Here is a 12,796-nt window from a genome sequence, read left to right as displayed (position 1 = left end):
ACTTTTGGGCAAAGCGGCACATGACGGATTAGTGTGGGGGCCACCTCGTGACCTCCACCTCCGTGACCTTTAGGGCCCCGCCCCTGCTCGGGGCCCGATCGCTAAAAGAGGCTCCCCGCTTCTTCTTTGTAAAGGATTGCAAAAGTCAAATAGTCGACTTTTAGAGGACGGACTGCGAGGAAAGTGGTAGATAGTTTGGGGAATGTTTTTTTTTTTTTTCTAGTTTCCAAGTGTTTGCAGATGTGCCACAACGAGTGAAACGTTGCTCGCGCTACATGAAGCCTTTCAAAGTAAAACGTCTTTGGCTTGCAAAAAGGAGGGCTTAGCAAATACAAGAACATTTATATCAGGGGAGTCAAAGTCATTTGAACTCGGGGGCCACACGATAAAACAAACAGTCTCTCGGGGGCCGGACTAGTAGATTCAAGAGAAAGAAAAAGAGAGATAAAGAAATAAGAGAAAGAGGGAGGTAAAAAGAGAAAGGGCGGTACAAAGAAACAAAAAGAGAGAGAGGGAGAGAGCGTGAGAAACAGAAGATAAAAAGTCGTGAGAGAGGGGGAAAAGAAAGGGAGAGGAGTAAAGAAATCCAAAGAGAAATAGGAAGACAGAAGGAGAGAAAAGAGAAAGGAAAGCGCGAAGGGTGGGAAAAGAGAAAGAGAAAAGAAAGGAAAAAAGGAAGTTAGAGGAAAAGAAGTTAAAGAGACAAAGAGCAACAAATGAAGAGAAAAAGAGAGACACGGAGAGTGAAAGAGACAGAGACAGAGTGGGAGAAAAGGGGTGGAAAAGAAAGAGAGAGAGGGAGAGAGAGAGAGAGAGAGAGAGAGAGTGAGTGACATAGAGAGTGAAAGAGACAGAGACAGAGAGTGGGGAAAAAAAGGGGTGGAAAAGAAAGAGAGAGAGAGAGAGAGAGAGAGAGAGAGAGAATGACATAAAGAGTGAAAGAGACAGAGACAGAGAGTGGAAAAAAAAGGGTGGAAAAGAGAGAGAGAGAGTGTGAGAGAGAGAAATAAATACAAGTACAGTGTCTTTGTTCGAGGCACCTGGCTTTGGCAAAATCAAGTGGACATATTTCAACCTGTAGCTTGTTTTTCTCTTGCGCTTCTCTGAGTGTTGTCTGGCGGGCCGGATTAAATCCCTTAGCGGGCCTGATGTGGCCCGCGGGCCGCCTGTTTGACACCTGTGATTTATATGTTCCTATACATACATACACTTTTTGTCTAGTGGCAGATTTGCCTCATTACACTACTTACTTTATGATCCAATCTAATCTTAGTTATTACTTTTATTTTCCGAAGCTCCATTTTTTTCATTCACATAATAATTAAATACATGCAAAAACGAAAAGTAACCCAGAATGTATTTAACTTTATTTTGAAAGACCCTTGCTGTGTGTTTTTGCTCTATTTTTTCACATTTTTCTACTTGATACCATTGTTCTTTTTAGTTGATATTTTTCTGTAAAATTATTAGTTTCTCGATTGACTGAGTCTAATTAACCCTACTTCCAATAATTAACCTAGTAATAACATAAAAATGTTATTTTAGAAATGCAGAGTAACAAAAAGTAGCTCACACCTTGAAAAAGGTCTGAGACTACTGCTCTACTTAATCAGACAGGTAGTTAGGTATGTAGATTGGTAGGTCGGTAGGTACAGTAGGTAGGTAGGTAGTTGCAGTAGGTAGGTATGTAGGTAGGTAGGTAAGTAGTCAGTCAGTCAGGTAGGTAGTCAGTCAGGAAGGTAGGTAGGTATGTACTGTAGGTAGGTAGTCAGTAAGTCAGGTAGGTCGTCAGTTAGTCAGGTAGATAGGTAGTCAGGTAAAAAGTAGCTTTCAGCTTGAAAAAGGTTAGAGACCCCTGCTCTACTTATTCAGTCAGGTGGGTAGGTAGGTAGGTAGGTAGGTAGGTACAGTAGGTAGGTAGTCAGTCAGTCAGTCAGGTAAAAAGTAGCTTTCAGCTTGAAATAAGTTGGAGACCCCTGCTCTACTTATTCAGTCAGGTAGGTAGGTAGGTAGGTAGGTAGGTAGGTAGGTAGGTACAGTAGGTAGGTAGTCAGTCAGTCAGGTAGGTAGTCAGTCAGTCAGGTAGGTAGGCAGTCAGGTAAAAAGTAGCTTTCAGCTTGAAAAAGGTTAGAGACCCCTGCTCTACTTATTCAGTCAGGTCGGTAGGTAGGTGGGTAGTCAGTCAGTCAGGTAGGTAGGTATGTACTGTAGGTAGGTAGTCAGTAAGTCAGGTAGGTCGTCAGTTAGTCAGGTAGATAGGTAGTCAGGTAAAAAGTAGCTTTCAGCTTGAAAAAGGTTAGAGACCCCTGCTCTACTTATTCAGTCAGGTAGGTAGGTAGGTAGGTCGGTAGATAGGTAGGTAGGTACAGTTGGTAGGTAGTCAGTCAGTCAGGTAGGTGGTCAGTCAGTCAGGTAGGTAGTCAGTCAGTCAGGTAGGTAGGTAGTCAGGTAAAAAGTAGCTTTAAGCTTGAAATAAGTTGGAGACCCCTGCTCTACTTATTCAGTCAGGTAGGTAGGTAGGTACAGTAGGTAGGTAGTCAGTCAGTCAGGTAGGTGGTCAGTCAGTCAGGTAGGCAGTCAGGTAAAAAGTAGCTTTCAGCTTGAAATAAGTTGGAGACCCCTGCTCTACTTATTCAGTCAGGTAGGTAGGTAGGTAGGTAGGTAGGTAGGTAGGTAGGTAGGTACAGTAGGTAGGTAGTCAGTCAGTCAGGTAGGTAGTCAGTCAGTCAGGTAGGTAGGCAGTCAGGTAAAAAGTAGCTTTCAGCTTGAAAAAGGTTAGAGACCCCTGCTCTACTTATTCAGTCAGGTCGGTAGATAGGTAGGTAGGTACAGTTGGTAGGTAGTCAGTCAGTCAGGTAGGTGGTCAGTCAGTCAGGTAGGTAGTCAGTCAGTCAGGTAGGTAGGTAGTCAGGTAAAAAGCAGCTTTCAGCTTGAAAAAAGTTGGAGACCCCTGCTCTACTTATTCAGTCAGGTAGGTAGGTAGGTGGGTAGGTAGTCTGTCAGTCAGGTAGGTAGTCAGTCAGGAAGGTAGGTAGTTAGGGAGTCGGTCAGTCAGAAAGGTAGGTAGTCAGGTAGTTAGGATGGTAGGTAGATAGGGCATCAGTCAGTCAGTCAGGTAGGTAGTCAGGTAGTTAGGAAGGTAGGTAGGTATGTAGGTAGTCAGGAAGGTAGGTAGGTAATCGGGTTGGAAAGTAGGTAGGTAGGTAGATTGTCAGATAGGCAGGTAGCTAGGTAGGCAGGTAGTCAGGTAGGTCGGTAGGTAGGTAATCAATAGTCTGTAGTTTGCAATAATCTGTGGTCGTGTTTATTTGTGATTAAGGGCGTCACAAATAAACACGACTTGACTTGACTAGGCAGGTAGGTAGGTAGGTAAGTCGGTAGTTAGGTAGTCAGGTATGTAAATTGGTATGGTAGTTAGGTAGTAGTCATTCAGGTAGGTCTGTAGGTAGGTAGGTAGGTGGGCAGGCAGGCGCGTTAGAGCCTAGAAAATGCAGTACTTTAAATGAGCAAGGCGATCTGCCAGGGGAACATCATTATTCACTCTTTATGAAGTAAATATTGATTTATTCATTCGTTGAATGTATCTTTTTATACTGTATCTCAAATATTTGATTCTCCAATTTTTTTCACCAAAATAATGATTATTCATTTTAACAATCACAAAAATATATTTGGGGTTTAGCAACAACTCCAGAGCTCTTTTCCTGAAAGAGCTAGCCGGAGAGCCCAAGGGAGCAATCCACCTGGCTTAGCAGCTTAACAGCATTTCCCCGTCCCCATCGCGAGCCCCCCAAAAGTCCCCCACCCCACAAAAACGTCCGGGCCAAAGGCTGACCCGCCTACAAAACTTGAGACGCTTGATGAAGGCCTCTCTCCTCGTTGACTGGGATTGATCTGTCAGGCTTGGCCCAAAGACAATAACGTGTAGGGCAGGGGTCTCCAACCTTTTTTAGCCAAAGAGCTAGCTTTTTTTAGTTATTAGCGTAAAGGGCACCTGGGTTGATATATATTTCTAAAATAACGTATTGTGTTATTACTATGTTGTTACTATGTTATTACTGGGTTAATTTTCAGAAGTAAGGTTAAATAGACACAGTCAACCACTAGAAAAAGTATTCCTTCCCCTTGGTTCCTTGCTAGTCCCTTGTCTTTGTAAGGTATATTAAATCTAGTTATTTGTAATTTTCTCTATTATCTCTATTATTCACGTCACAAATGGCTCTGATGGAATGTACTTGAGTTCATACTATTTTTATTACTTATTCTCTATTTTTCTACTCTTTTATATGATTCTGTTTAAAATATATGCACACTTTCAGTCTTTATTTTGAAGGATACAGGAAAGTCATCTTGGTATGTTTTTACAACTGCTTGACTTCTTCCAAATAAAAACATTCAGGTCACTGGGCCACGGTGAGAAAGGGGAGTCTTGCAAAGGAGTGGGTCCGTTTTTCTCCCCGCGGTTACTGGGGGCCCTCCTGTTGATATCAAACCTGCATCTTCCTTGACTCTCATATCAGCCAAAGATTAATATCCCAAATTAATCTGACAGTCTTCTTTGTCACATACCAAGCATCCTTCATTTGACAGGATGACTATATCACACACACCAGGTTGTGTGTAGTATCCCAATTCAAGGCGATAGAAATACTATGGTTTAGGTTTTGGTTGCGCCAAAAAAGCCTCATCCCAGAATTTGTACAGCCACAACTTGCAATTTTCATAGAAAATCACAATGATCCAGAACTGGGGAGCTTTTTTAAGAACAGGTCTGCGGGCACCTCAGCTGTCTTTAGGGAGAACTTTGGTGCCCGTGGCCACCATGTTGGAGAACCCTGAGCTAGTGGTATCTCTCTCTCTTTCTCTCTCTCTCTCTCTCTCTCTCTCTCTCTCTCTCTCTCTCTCTCTCCATCCATCCATCCATCCATCTGGACATCTATCTATCTATCTGGATATCTATTTATCTATCTATCCATCTGGATATCTAGCTATCTGGACATCTATCTATCTATCTGGACATCTGGATATCTATCTATCTATCTATCTATCTATCTATCTATCTATCTATCTATCTATCTATCTATCTATCTATCTATCTATCTATCTATCTATCTATCTATCTATCTATCTGGATATCCATCTATCTATCTATCTATCTATCTATCTATCTATCTATCTATCTATTTATCTATCTATCTATCTATCTATTTATCTATCTATCTATTGATATTTATCGCTATCTTTTGCTATCCATTTATAGACATACATATATCACCTTCCATCCATCTATCTCTCCATCCATCCATCCATCCATCCATACATCCATCTGTCCGTCCATTCGTTTGTTCGTCTGTCGGTCTATATCTAAGGTATATATCGTTGGATCTGCTTATCGATAAATCATTATCTACGATATATTGATAGATATCGATCAATATCTATCGCTATCCATCTATTTTTCTATCCATCTATCCATCAATCTATCTACAGTACATTCTGTTAAGTCAATTTAAAATAAGAAAATGTAATTTTAATTTAATTTAATTTTTTTATTTTTTTATTTTTTTATTTTTTATTTTTATTTTTATTTTTTTTATTTAATTTATTATTGAATTTATTAAACAATATACATTTTCATTTCATTTCCCACCAATATTCTTTAGCGCATTAACGCTGTGATATTTGTTCTCATTGTAATTGATATTTCACCTCATTGTGTCTTTGATATGTTTCGGTGACATTGAAATTCTGTTCTACGTTTTCCAACCATTATCCCAGGGCACAGATATCAATTGCTGGGGTCTAGGGTCCAGGGCCTGGGGTCCTGGTCCTGCGGTCCTAGGGTCCTGGGCCCGGCCCATGTCTGGCGAATGACCCCAGCCGCCTCTTTTATTCGCATCTATTCAGGGACGGGCTCCCGTAGGAGGGTTCGACCTGGCGATGACACCCTGTTGTCATGGAGACTAATACTACGTTTGAAGGATTTATTGTCTAATGATATTTGCAGCACAATGCACTCAACTCCTCACAGGCTCTGCTACTATGTTTTCCGAAGTACAAACCTAAAAGTGCGTAGTATGAATTAAAAAGTAGCATTCTCACCACATACATTGCCAATGATGAGGAAAGGTGTCAAAGGCACGGTTTGGAAGAGGTGAAAAACCCAAGTTTATTTTTGTTCTTTCCTTATTTCCCTCCTTCCTTTTTTCACTTCGCCCTTGCTTACTTATTCCTTCCTCCCTTTTTTTTCTCCCTCCCTTCCCTTATTTATTCCTATCTCCCTTCTCTTCTTTCTTCTTGACTTGATTTTTCCCTTCCTTAATCCCTTCCTTTCTTCTATCCTATCTTTCTGCCTCTATTTTTTCCTTCTTCCTTCCTCACTTCTGTCGTTCCTTCCTTCCTTTCTTTATTTATTTCTTCTTTCCTTTCTTCCTTCCTTCATTTCCTAACCTCCCTCCCTCACTTCCCTTCTTTCTTCCTTACTTGAACCCCCCTTCCTTATTCCCTTCCTTTCTTCTAGCCTATCTTTCTGGCAACATTTCGTCCTTCTTTCTTCCTTCCTCACTTCTGTCCTTCCTTCTTCAATTACGTCTTTCCTTCTTTCCTCCCTGCCTCCCTTCCTTCATTTATTCCTATATTCCTTCCTTCCCTTCTTTCTTCCTTACTTGATCCTCCCTTCCATTTTCCCTTACTTTCTTCTCTCCTATCTTTCTTGCTACATTTCTTCCTTCTTTTTTCTTTCCTCGCTTCCTTCCTCCCTCCCTTCCTTCCACCCCTATACCCCTGATCCTTTCCTCCCTTCCTTCCTTCCTTCCTTCCTTCCTTCCTTTCTTCCTTCCTTCCTTCCATCCAACCTCCTCCTTCCCTCCCTTCCTTCCTTCCTTCCAATGTCAACCCCCCTCCCTTCCTTCCTTCCTTCCTTCCATCCAACCTCCTCCTTACCTCCCTTCCTTCCTTCCTTCCGACGTCCTCCCTCCCTCCCTCCCTTCCTTCCTCCCCTCCTTCCACCCCTCTGTTCCTTACTTCTTTCCTCCCTCCCTCCCTTCCTTTATTTATGCCGATCTTCCTTCCCTTCTTTCTTCCTTACTTGATCCTTCCTTCTGTATTCCCTTCCTTTCTTCTATCCTATCTTTCTTGCTTCATCTCTTCCTTCTTTTTTCCTTCCTCACTTCTGTCCTTCCACCCCTCATCCCTTCCTTCCTTCCTTCATTCCTTTCTTCCATCCCCCCATCCTCCCTTCCATCTGTCCTTCCTTTCTTCCCGTATCTATTGGTTTCATTTTTAATTGAATATATATTTTAAATATTCAACTGAATACGTTTCAGCTTGAATGTATCAATTAATCAATACATGAAAATATAATAACGAAAATACACAAAATTATTGAATTAAAGCTTATTTTTCAAAGTTTTCCAAGTAAAAACCTTCTGAGAACTCAATAAAGGATGAATGTATTGCCGTGAATGCAAGCTTATGCAAATCCTATGCATTCAAAGCACACATTTCCAACTCAGCCACGCCCTTCTCTTTATTTTTCCTTCTTTTTTTTTTGTAGCCGTTCTCTCCAATCTCGATTTGTCCCTTTGTGCAAAGCGCGGGCTTGTCTTGTACAAATAATAATCCCTCCTTTTTAACCTGCCTTTATTTCTCCGCCTAGCAATAGCGCTAATTGAATTATCCCCCCACCTCATAAACTCTCCCACTTCGACCCCCCCCCCCCCCCCACTCGCTTTTTCTTTCCAATTTGTTAAGCGAACGGCGTTGAATTCCGAGGGACTTTGGCCCCTGAATGGCCCCGTAGCGGCATTCATCAAGCCAGGGGCCGAGGAGGGAAAAGGAGCCGACTGGCTCTGAAGGGGACAGGGGGGGTCCCCTACATATGTTCTCAACGTCCAGCCATTGTCGTCTTGCTTTCAAATCCTTTGAAAGCACCACCCCCAACCCCTATATTTGACCCCCCCCCCACACCGATCTCAACCACTAATGTTGATCAAGTGTGGAAAATACACATATATATATATATATATATATATATATATATATATATATATATATATATATATATATATATATATATATATATATATATATATATATATATATATATATATATATATATATATATATATAGTTAAGTCAAGTTATGTTTATTTGTGACGCCCTCAATCTCAAAGAGTTCAAAGGGCTGCACAGACCACAGATTATTGCAAACTACAGACTATTATGACACCATGCCCTGATCTAAACCAACATGAGGGCAAGGGAAAACTCAAAAACCTCAAGTCAAGTCATGTCTATTTGGGACGCCCTTAATCACAAAGCGTCTCAAAGGGCTACACGGATCAAGGACTATTGCAAACTACATACTATTGTGACACCATCCCCTAATCTAAAACCGACATGAGGGCAAGGAAAAACTCAAAAACCTCAAGTCAAGTCAAGTCATGTCTATTTGGGACGCCCTTAATCACAAAGAGTCTCAAAGGGCTACATGGATCAAGGACTATTGCAAACAACAGACTATTATGACACCATTCCCTGATCTAAAACCTACATGATGGCAAGGGAAAACTCAAAAACCTCAAGTCAAGTCAAGTCATGTCTATTTGGGACGCCCTTAATCACAAAGAGTCTCAAAGGGCTACATGGATCAAGGAATATTGCAAACTACATACTATTGTGACACCATCCCCTGATCTAAAACCTACATGAGGGCAAATTATACATATTATCAACATAAAATATAGATTTTTCATATGCAATAGAATAGAAGTGTGTTTTAAGCTTAGATTTAAACATTTCCACTGCACGAGATATTAAACAATGAAAATGGCAAAGTTCTTAGCGCACTGGAGATACAGTATATATATATATATATATATATATATATATATATATATATATAAGAAATTGTTACAGTTGAAAATGTTTCAACAATTAACTCATCTCACTGACAAATAATATATTATTCAAATACAAATATATCAATAAAAAAGGAAGCAATAATGCCACAACAAATGGCCACAGATTAAAAAGTTCTGGTCAAAAAAAATTACAAAAATCAACATTTTTTTCCTTATCTCGCCTCACTGACAGATAATATACTCTTTATCTCACTCTAAGCCAATAATTTTGTGATTTTTGAAATGATTTATTCATTTAGAATTTTTGTGTTTTCTTCCTTTCACCTCTGCTGGTTTCCTGACTACTTGAGTCAGCTACGAGTCAAAAATATGCGTAAAAGTTCAAAATTGGATACTAAAAAGCACAAATACAAACGAAGTACTAATACTATAAGAAATGGCCATTGGGGAAGATACAATATATTATTAACCCCTTTAAGCTCATTATTTAGTGTATTTTAATCACATTTAATGTTCAAATTTTGTTGCCTTGTTTAAAGCATGAAAAAGAATAATAAAAGTGAATAGTTTTTTTAATGCTTATCAAAACTCAATGTGTAAAAAAGACGTGTATAACAGTCCCCTTGCAGTAAATGAGTGAAAAAACGTGAAGCCCTTTCAAAATAAAACCAAAACGAAGGACGGTCCAAGCGCTATTTGCTAAGCTAGCGCCGAACATCTGCCGAAGCCATTTTGATAATGAGCGCCGGAATAATAAGCAATAAGCTCCCGGATTTTGAATAGATAAAAGTGATTAAAGCCCCTCTGATTATTAAAAAAGAGTCCCGCCCCCTTTATGATTAATCAATGTTTGCCGTTTTTTTTTACAGTTTTTGAGGAGGGGGCATCCGAGGGGGGGCTATAGATGAGTACAAGTTGCCCCACCGCCCGGCTCGAGTGTCGCGTGCTGCTGCCGTGGTAATGGGATCCGAGTGGCAAAATCAATAAGGCCTGATGTTCTTAATAATGTACTGACATAGGACAAGAGGGGGACCAGAGAGGGGGGTCACGGAAATGATCCCCTCTACGCTTATAAATAGACTGACAAGTGGCATCATTATTGGTCTAATATCTATGACATTTTTCCTGCTTTTTCTATTTATTATGATTGGAGTTAAAATAGAAATAGAATCTAGGGTTGTTTGTGGGTGATGGGCATTGTTTCGTCTTCATATTATTTGCATGAAATCATGTAATAATGTATCAAGAGAAAGAAGGAAAATAAAAACCGCATAAAAAAATTAATGCAGCAAGATAAAAAAAAAGGATTAAAAATAAATATGAAGTAATAAATGAACTAAATCAAATAATACAAAAAAAACACAAAAAATAGAAAAAAAATTGCCAAACAATAAAAAAAAAATAAAAAAAATTAAGAAATAGATAATTGAAATCATGTAATATCAGAAAATACATATATTTAATGAGTTAGGAAATTATTTTCATAATCAAGCATTTATTATTGTTACATTTTGGTCATCATTTATGGTGGCAAGTAAATAGTTATATATTTAATATGTATTTCTTGTTACGTATAGCAAAATGGGCGATGTAAGTATGGCATTCCTTTGGTTTGATTTTCTTTATATATTTTGCAGTTTTTTTATTTTTTTTAATTCATTAATTTTTATTTTATTTATTTCATTTACTATTATGCAATTTTCTCTTTTGATTTATCCATTTATTTGTATTTTTAACAGTTTATTCTATTTATTATATCGATTTCATTGATTTATTGTCATATTCAACATTTTCATGTATTTGATATTTTTTTATTGAATCAATTTCTATTATTATTTTGCAATTTTTCAATAAATTTGCTCATTTTTATTGTATTAATTTTATGTTATTTATTGATGTTTTAATATTTTTTTGCATTTTTTATAAAATTATTGTATACTTTTTATGACGTTATTTGTTTTATTTATTGTATTTATTATCTTGCAAGTATTTGAATAATTTATTCATTCATTATCATTTTATCTGTTTATTTTATTAATACATTTTTTTCTAAAATTAAATGTTTTCAATTATTTATTTCTTGATTTTTTAATATTTTTTTTGTTTGTCTTGAATTATTTGATTTAGTTCATTTATTAATTTGTATTTATTTTTAATCATTTTTTTTTCATTTTGCTGCATTAATTTGTTAACCTGGTTTGTATTTTATGTATTTTGTTTATATTATTGGTTTTATTATTATTTGTATTTGATTAGTACAAACTCACAATTACATTCTCTATTTATTCATTGTTTTTCTCAATTTAGATCATTATTGTAACACTCGAAGAGAAACATATTTCTTATTCATTATTATAATATATTCAAAATTAAAAAAAATATTTTTGAGATGTACAGTATTGTAAAAAAAAACAGAAAAAGACATTTCAGACTTTCTCGTCTTCCGGCAAGAAGCTGAGCGGAATGCCAAAAACAGCTCGGTAAACAAGCCAGAGTGATTAGATTGACCGGGTCAGCGAGTGACAGGTGGCTGACAGGTGAGCATCACCCATCCTCTCCTCTTCCCCCCACCCAATGGCGACAAATGGGCAACAGCTGCCTTTGCTTAGACTCGGAAACCTGGTGGGCATTTCTTCAACTCTTCTGAACCGCTTTTATTCCTATCTCACGGACCAAAATGTCTCAGTATGTATGTTCTCCAAGAACCCATCAGGTTAAATGTGAAGTTCCCCAAAGGTCAATCTTAGGCCCACTACGTTTTAATCTGTATATGCTTCCCATTGAGAATATCATCAGTAGACTCAGAGTCAATTTTCAAAGTTAAGCTCTACATTGTCGTGTCTCCTGATGACACAAGTTCTCTATGTACCCTTTTAAAGTACATTTTATATATTGAGTCCTGGATGGCAGAGAACTTCCTACAGCTCAACCAGGACTAAACAGAGGTCTTAGTCATTGGTCCTGAAAGTCAGAGAGAGAAACCTTTACAAGACTTTGGACCTTCAGGTTGCTTTAAAAATCCGGGCGTTATTTTCCAATTTATTGGACATATCAAATATAGAACTAAAACTGAGTTTTAGCATCTCAATAATATAACCAAAATCCGCCTATTTCTCTCTCAGGCAAACACTGAGTGCTGATGCATGCTTTTACATCCTCTCGGTTCGGTCATTGGAATGCCCTGCTCTCTGGTCTTCCCCAAAGGAACATTGCCAGCTTGCAACTACTACAAAATTCAGCAGCACGTGTGCTTAGGGGGGCCCAGGGGGAGGGATCCTACCACAATAGTCTTAAAATCGATGGATTTTAAGGTGCTTTTACAAGTTTTTAAATGTCCTAACGGTCTTGGGGCATCCTATCTGTCTGATTTGCTTTTTTTATATCAGTTTGTTGACTGCTCCTAGTGTAAATACCTGCACCTATACTGAAGTAGCATTCATCCCTCCATTAGGTCCCTTTCCTCACCTGGTTAGTCTGTGCCTTGCCATCATATTTTATTTCTAATACAATATGGATGGATGATTGGTTGGTTGGTTGGTTCCCTTAACCAATATGGTCTTAGGGGCACTGTTTCCTGTGGTGTGTCTAGGGTAAGTACAGCCTGGTGGTACCCATCCCTCTCCAGCCCTATATATTTTGTTTGTATTGTATTTCTATCATCCCGGGGAAGTAAAAGCCGACATTATACCCCACCCCCACATTTGCATATTACCCTATTTTTATTACAGTGTGTATTTTCCATAGCACTATCTAACCATTGTGTGTGACTGTATATTACGTGTTTAGGGTTGTTGGGTGGGAAGAAAGGAGGGGACCTCTGAGCCTTTTCGTGTTACCTGTGGCGTTCCACAGGGCTCAGTAATCGGTCCCCTTCTTCACAGCATTTACACGCTTCCATTGTGTGATATAATTCGCAAGTATAATATTAGTTT

At 38.6% G+C, this 12,796-nt stretch overlaps 1 protein-coding gene across 5 annotated transcripts in view; it reads right to left on the bottom strand.

The window, feature by feature from the left end:
• meis2a (Meis homeobox 2a) overlaps positions 1–12,796 on the bottom strand; it is a 165,272-nt gene that overhangs the window by 76,995 nt on the left and 75,481 nt on the right. The gene's annotated exons all lie outside the window — the stretch shown is intronic.

Source organism: Urocampus carinirostris, chromosome 15 (genome assembly GCF_059441175.1).
Source record: "Urocampus carinirostris isolate Australia breed hairy pipefish chromosome 15, RoL_Ucar_1.0, whole genome shotgun sequence".
Lineage (NCBI taxonomy): Eukaryota > Metazoa > Chordata > Actinopteri > Syngnathiformes > Syngnathidae > Urocampus > Urocampus carinirostris.
The sequence above is the reverse complement of the archived record's forward strand: the minus strand, read 5'-3'. Positions and strand labels throughout refer to the sequence as shown.